The sequence below is a fragment of the Athene noctua genome, chromosome 11 (assembly GCF_965140245.1).
Source record: "Athene noctua chromosome 11, bAthNoc1.hap1.1, whole genome shotgun sequence".
NCBI classification, from domain to species: domain Eukaryota; kingdom Metazoa; phylum Chordata; class Aves; order Strigiformes; family Strigidae; genus Athene; species Athene noctua.
Window position 1 is genome coordinate 16,296,364 of NC_134047.1, and position 6,131 is coordinate 16,302,494.

The window sequence follows — 6,131 nt, forward strand, 5'->3', positions numbered from 1 at the left end:
TGATTTAGACATACTATTGTTACAGCAATTACAGTAATGCCAGATCATCACAACACTGGCCATTCTCTGGGTAAATGGGAAAAGGAAAGGGAATCATGTGGATGCAATTTCTTAAAGGCATTTTTAATTTTCATTGTCTTCAAGATGTTCAGAATTTGAAGGACATTTCCCACCAGGTGAAAACAACTTTAATTTTGAGCCTAACTGCTCCAAATTGATTTGATTTCATTTAAAACCTACCTAATTAATTAAAACCACTTGACAATGCCCCTTTAATGTTTAACCAAAGAGCACACCGTACTCCAGCTGAGCTGCTAAATGTTTATGTCTTATTAGCAGGCTTCCCAAAGCTCAGAGAAAAAAGATTTCCGTGCAAGTTCTCACCCCATCTTCTAATTACACCTACTCAACTCAGCTCATTATAATTCTACTACAAACTTTGCTCACGAGAGCATCCTGCAACATGTATTACTAACAATACCTACTCCCATGCTCATACTCACGTGCATCTCTCCATTTTTAAGTGGAAATTCTTCAGCTGAAGACCTCAGAAAGTCACCCTGCTCCATTTCCAGCACAGTGAGCACTTTGGTATTAATTGCAAATACAAAATAAACACACTGTGGAGATAGGCATTAAAACCACGTTATAATTAAGCAATATGGAGATTTGCAGCCAGTAATCAATAAGCTCAGGGAACATGCAAGTAGCTAGGGCTGTGGGCGGCGTGGGGAAAGGGTGCGAACGGCTGTCCCTCGTGGGGTGTTTCACCATATGCTCCCCTCTGTTTTCCCCTGTAAAAGTTGTGCGTGCACCAAAGAGCTGCGGCGGCTGAAAGCTGGCTGGGTGCTGCGGGTACCCCGCGGAGCTCGCCTCTTCCAGCCACCCTCCCTGCATTCAGGTTTCTGTCTCCACACCAGTTCTTTCCCCACCCCACTCCAGCATCACCCCATGCCCGTACCACCCCGCAGGGGCTTCGAAGGGGGGAGCAGAGCCCTTAGGGCCACATTTCTACAGCACTCTGGCTGCAGGGGCGAGATGCAAGTATTGCTCTGCTAGACAAGGGTGGGGACGGACTTTGAGCATCTCCTGTGGTATTTTTGCACAGTAACAGATTCCTCCCAACTTGCAGATGGTTAGTCACACGGAGCAGAAATAACATCAAATTCAGTCTTCAGGCGTTGTCAGATTGGGCCTCCCTTCTTAACTCAACCTGGGGGCTGGGAGGATAATTTGTCTGTGCTTAAGGAGTAATTTTTGAAAACATAAACAACATCTTGCCATGTGCTGGCCTTTTTCTGTTTACTGGGTTTGATTTCACGCCTGAGAAAAAAGCCCGTAGCCACATCCTGGTGGAAGGATTCTGCAAGAAAGTATTGGCTGAGTGAATAAAATCATTAATGCCAGTTCAGGAGTCCTAACCGCCCCAAATGAATTACAAACTAAAATAATCTGGCCCAGTTATTAGCAACCACCATACCTGTAAGATCTTGGCATGGCAGCATGGAGGGAAGGCTGCATGCGAGACGTAGTTCTCAACCCTCTCCCTTTCCCTGTTGCTTTTCTGAACAACTCCATTAGGATTTATATTGTCAGTGTGGGATTATTCCCTATACTTCTATTTCTTGTTCAAATGTATAGAAATTAATTTTCTGGTCATAATTTCAGTACCTCTGGGACATTAGCAGGCTGGAAGTAAAAATAGAATATCATTACAGTGTCAGGTAATGCGGATGAGTGTGACTAATAACCTCAGTGTCATTGATTTAATAATCTAATAACGTCTCTGCACACTCAGCGCTCAGACTCACCGATTGCAGATAAAGATTTAAACCCGGCTGCAGCCACAGATTAGAATCAGCACCTCGGCTTTAGGGATCAGAAGCAATGATAAGCAACCCATGGATGGTATCCAAAAAATTATAGCGGGGGAAGGAGCCAGCTGGTATCTGCAGCTCACGCCGCAAAGGAGGCAGGTTTTTCATTCCCTGGGGTGACAGCAGCAGGAGGTCACAGCTCCCCATCAGAGAAGTTTCTCAAGCTCAAAGAGAAATGCCCATCGGCTAGCAAAGGTCTGTCAGCTTTCAAGTAGCCACCAACCTGCCAACAGTTTGGTCTAAAATGCAAAGGAAAAGCACATTAAGGTCAGTTACGACACCAACTAGAAAGGTCCGATCCGCAGCCTTGAAACAGGAGGGAGAGTGAAGTGAGTGGACTTTGAATTGGGACACAAATCTTCTGATTTGGGATAATCTGGGTTATTCATGTAGAGAAAAGTTGCCACAACAGCTCCCAAACTCCTTTCAGAAATCTACAGAAAAGACCTCTTTCCCTGTAGAGCATCCCTTTAGCCAGGCCCATCCCTCACCCCCACTTTTGGTAGCACAGCCCCCTCTGAGCAGTGATTCTGGGTCCAGCCCCCCCAAGCTCCCATCAGATGTGTGGTAAAGGTGTTGCTTTCCCCTAGCAGATGGATCTCACCCACAGGGTATGAAACCACACAGAGATGGCTGCTAATGAGACATGACACCAGGTTTATTACAATTTGGTTGGAACAGGGACTATCAATCTTCTCAAACTGCCTGTGAAAATCCCATTCTCCCACAAGGCACCTCCAGACTTGGCCAGTTTGGGCTCTGTATGATTTATTATTAATGAGCAAAATTTGCCTCTACCTGGGACTGCGCTGGCACCACGGAGGGCAAATATATTCGGGGCAAAATCTTTGCATGATCTTCAAGCCCTCTCCAGGGGGGTTTCTTGCAAATAACTCAGCTTTTTTTCAGACCACACTCTGAAGGCCACATCAGTCTTCTCCAACACCACTTTATCTCAAGCATATTTACTTGTTTCCAGTTAACTTCACCCAGATAACAGGAAAACTCCCCGGGGAGTTGCCATAGAAACACCCGATGGAGACAAGGCAAGATTAGGGCAGCAGAGCCCAAAGATACCGTTAAGATTAAGAGAGATTTAGCTTCCGCTCTGTAAGTATCATTCCCCTGGAAAAGGAGTAAAAACAGGAGTTAAAATGGAAAATGTCCTGCGTGGTTAGTGATGGAGCAACTGCTGATAGCTCCATTCCCCTGGGGAGATTCATTACCACAAAAGCAGCAGAAAAGTCTTTCCAGGGGTCCTCTTCGAAGGTTTCGAACCTCAGTGAAGCTCTGCGGAATCTCAATAGCACATGTGAGTCCCATCTGCAAAAAGGTGTTTAAAATGTACCCAGACTTTTCCAATGCCTGGCAATATTGATAACCCTTTAAGCAATGCAGTGTCCTTCTGCATAATGGACTGAGAAGGATAGGATTAAATGCAAGAAAGAAATGTAACAAGAAGTCCAGGAGCTACCTGTCATTAGAAGCTATTTTAGTGTCAGGAAGTCTTGTTTCCGACAATTTACTAGAGCTTTTTTGCAAGCCACTCATTCAGCAAAATATTATTATGAAAACAGATGTTGTTAGAACCACTTTCTAATATATAATTTTTTTTTTTCCTGTTCAACAGTGTACTCAACTCCATTTTTCTATTAAATTCTGTTAAATATCCTAGAGGAATAGAAAGCCCCAACAATGAGAAACTGGTATATCCTGGCCTTCTGCATAAGCCAAATTTTTGGGGCAATTTGATGTTCATACACACAAGTATGGAGGGTCATTAGAAATGAATGATCCTTAACTGTAAAATAGAAGGGGATTCATCAACTATACTGATTTTTCTCGTGTTGCTCCTTTTGCCATTAGTCATTGAATAAACCTCTGTTTCATTCCTGTGAACCAAATTTTAGTTGCAAAGTTTTCTTTATTCTAACAGTAAGCTTTCCTTTGCACTATTTTTCCTCATGTGGCTTGTCAGCCTGGATTTGCAGGCATATTTCTCTTACAGCCAATGGAGTGGTTAATTAACAAGTACTCCATGAGTCAAAGGTGGAGCTGATGGGGAAGCCTAAAGAAAACAAGATCTTCATCAGGAATGGATGTATGCCTGCTTGGGAGCTTGAGGACAGACAGCCCTTCTCAGGCAGCTAAAAACACATGCAAACTCAGAAAACTCCCAAGGCAAGAAAAAAAACAGTTGGTACACACCAGACACCTAAAAGAAATCTGGAAGGAAAAGAAAAAAAGGGAAAAAAACCCAGTCATTTATAGAAAAGGCACATAATCTAGCCAAAAATCCACCCCTCTCACTCTAATTGTAAGCCAGGAGGTTGTCTGGGCTGGGTGGAATCTATTGGGGGGTTTTGAGTACATTTATCTTAATTACAAGCGTGCTGTTGCAGGGTTATTTGATTTGATCTTGAGATAACTGATGTCTGATTTTTATGTGCATTTCTGACAGGTGTGAAGGACGCCCAGAGCAGGGAATGGATTGTACCTATGCACAAAGTTGTGGAAAATGTTCTTAATAGCAAAACAAAGTCAGGGATTAAATCTCATAAAAAAAGGCAAATTCTGCATCTAATGATTTATCATGTAAACCTGTAGTCAGAGTAGATGATATCAGGTTCTGTGGTTTATGAGCACCAGAGACACAGTTCATAAAAAGTAGAATAATATGATTAAAATTAATGTAAAATACCATAGGAAACATAACTTTTAAGTTTTATTTTTCCAATACTGGAACTTCTAGAACTAGTTAGAATAAAATAATCTCAGATCATATTGCTTTCCACTGTAACTACACACAAAGAAATTAATGCTCCTAGAAACTAGCATTTTCCTGAACAACAAAACCATAATTGACTGCCAAACAACTTCATCATCCGAGCAAACACTCGACTGAATCAGTCAGCTGCTCCAGGTTCATTACTTGGTGTGCTAATGCCCTACGCAATAAACACAACAAATGAAATATGGAATTACTCTAACCACAAAATCATTACTAATTGGTAATCCCCAGCATAACAAGATTCAGGGAAGAAATACCACTTTGAATTGCTTCCTGCAAAGTTATCCCTGGACACCCTTTCAGGCCTCCATCCTCACTGCCAGGGAGGAGCAGGAACACAGAGCAGCCTTGGCAAGCTGGCTTCCTCTGATAGACCGTCTGCTCCATGAGGTCACTTGGACTGCTCTTCCCACTCATCACATCTCATCAGTCCTGAGCTTTAGCATTCCATGCTATATTCAATCATTTCAATATCGTGAACCTATTTGCAAATTTTCATCTTGATTTTATTTCCCCATAGATTGTTTATCCTTAAACTCCATGCTGATCCATCATAATTGTCAAAAACATGATGCGGCCATGTTCAATTCTACATTGGCTGTTCCACAGAGATTAGTATGGAAAACAGCTTAAACAATGCTTACATTCTTGTAATTAACCCATTTACAGGTTGCCTTGTTCTTACCTTAGTTTTCTTATCACAGAAGCCTGAGAATTTAATAAGCTGTTTCCAGTTTTGTGTTGCAGTTCAGATTGCATCACCTCTCCTATGCACAGTCCCTGCCATATATATCATTTGTTTTAAGGATGAGACAGCTGCCTCAGTGACCCGTGAGGGCTTGTCAGTGTGTCACGTTTGCAAACCCCTGTATCTTCTATACAGTAGAGAGTCCCCAAACCTGCTCTTACATATTTTGGAAGGGACTTTGTGCCTCACATCAGATCTGTCATTTAATTTGCAACTGGATGTAAATTAACACATTTTATTCATCAAACAGCTTTTAAGTCTGAACAAGAAATCAGCCTCATCTCAAAATTGTAGCATGGCCTGCATGAAACTCTTCTGGCTTTGCTCATGAACAGGAGCGGATCTTTTTACCGTTCGGAGGTTAATGAAGACAAAACTCAAAAGTAGTACATGAAAAAGGACAAAAATATTCTTCCATGTATTAGCTATAAAAATGCAGCTTACATAGTGCAGTGTTTCAGGCACCAATGAAGTCAAATTACCAGCAGAGTTAATCGTGGTATAAAGTGTCTTAACATTAACAATATAAAAAGACAAATTAGCCACACATGTGTGTTGGACAGGATATTAGAGTCTGGCTCTGTAGGGCAGTATATAATTCTCTCATTCTCACTGAAAGGTAAAAAGCCTCACATTAGAGCTCATTCAGAAATTGCTGACAAAATTTCATCTCTCTTTCCTGCTCCCCTTATTCTTTACGTAGCAGGGGGAGAGG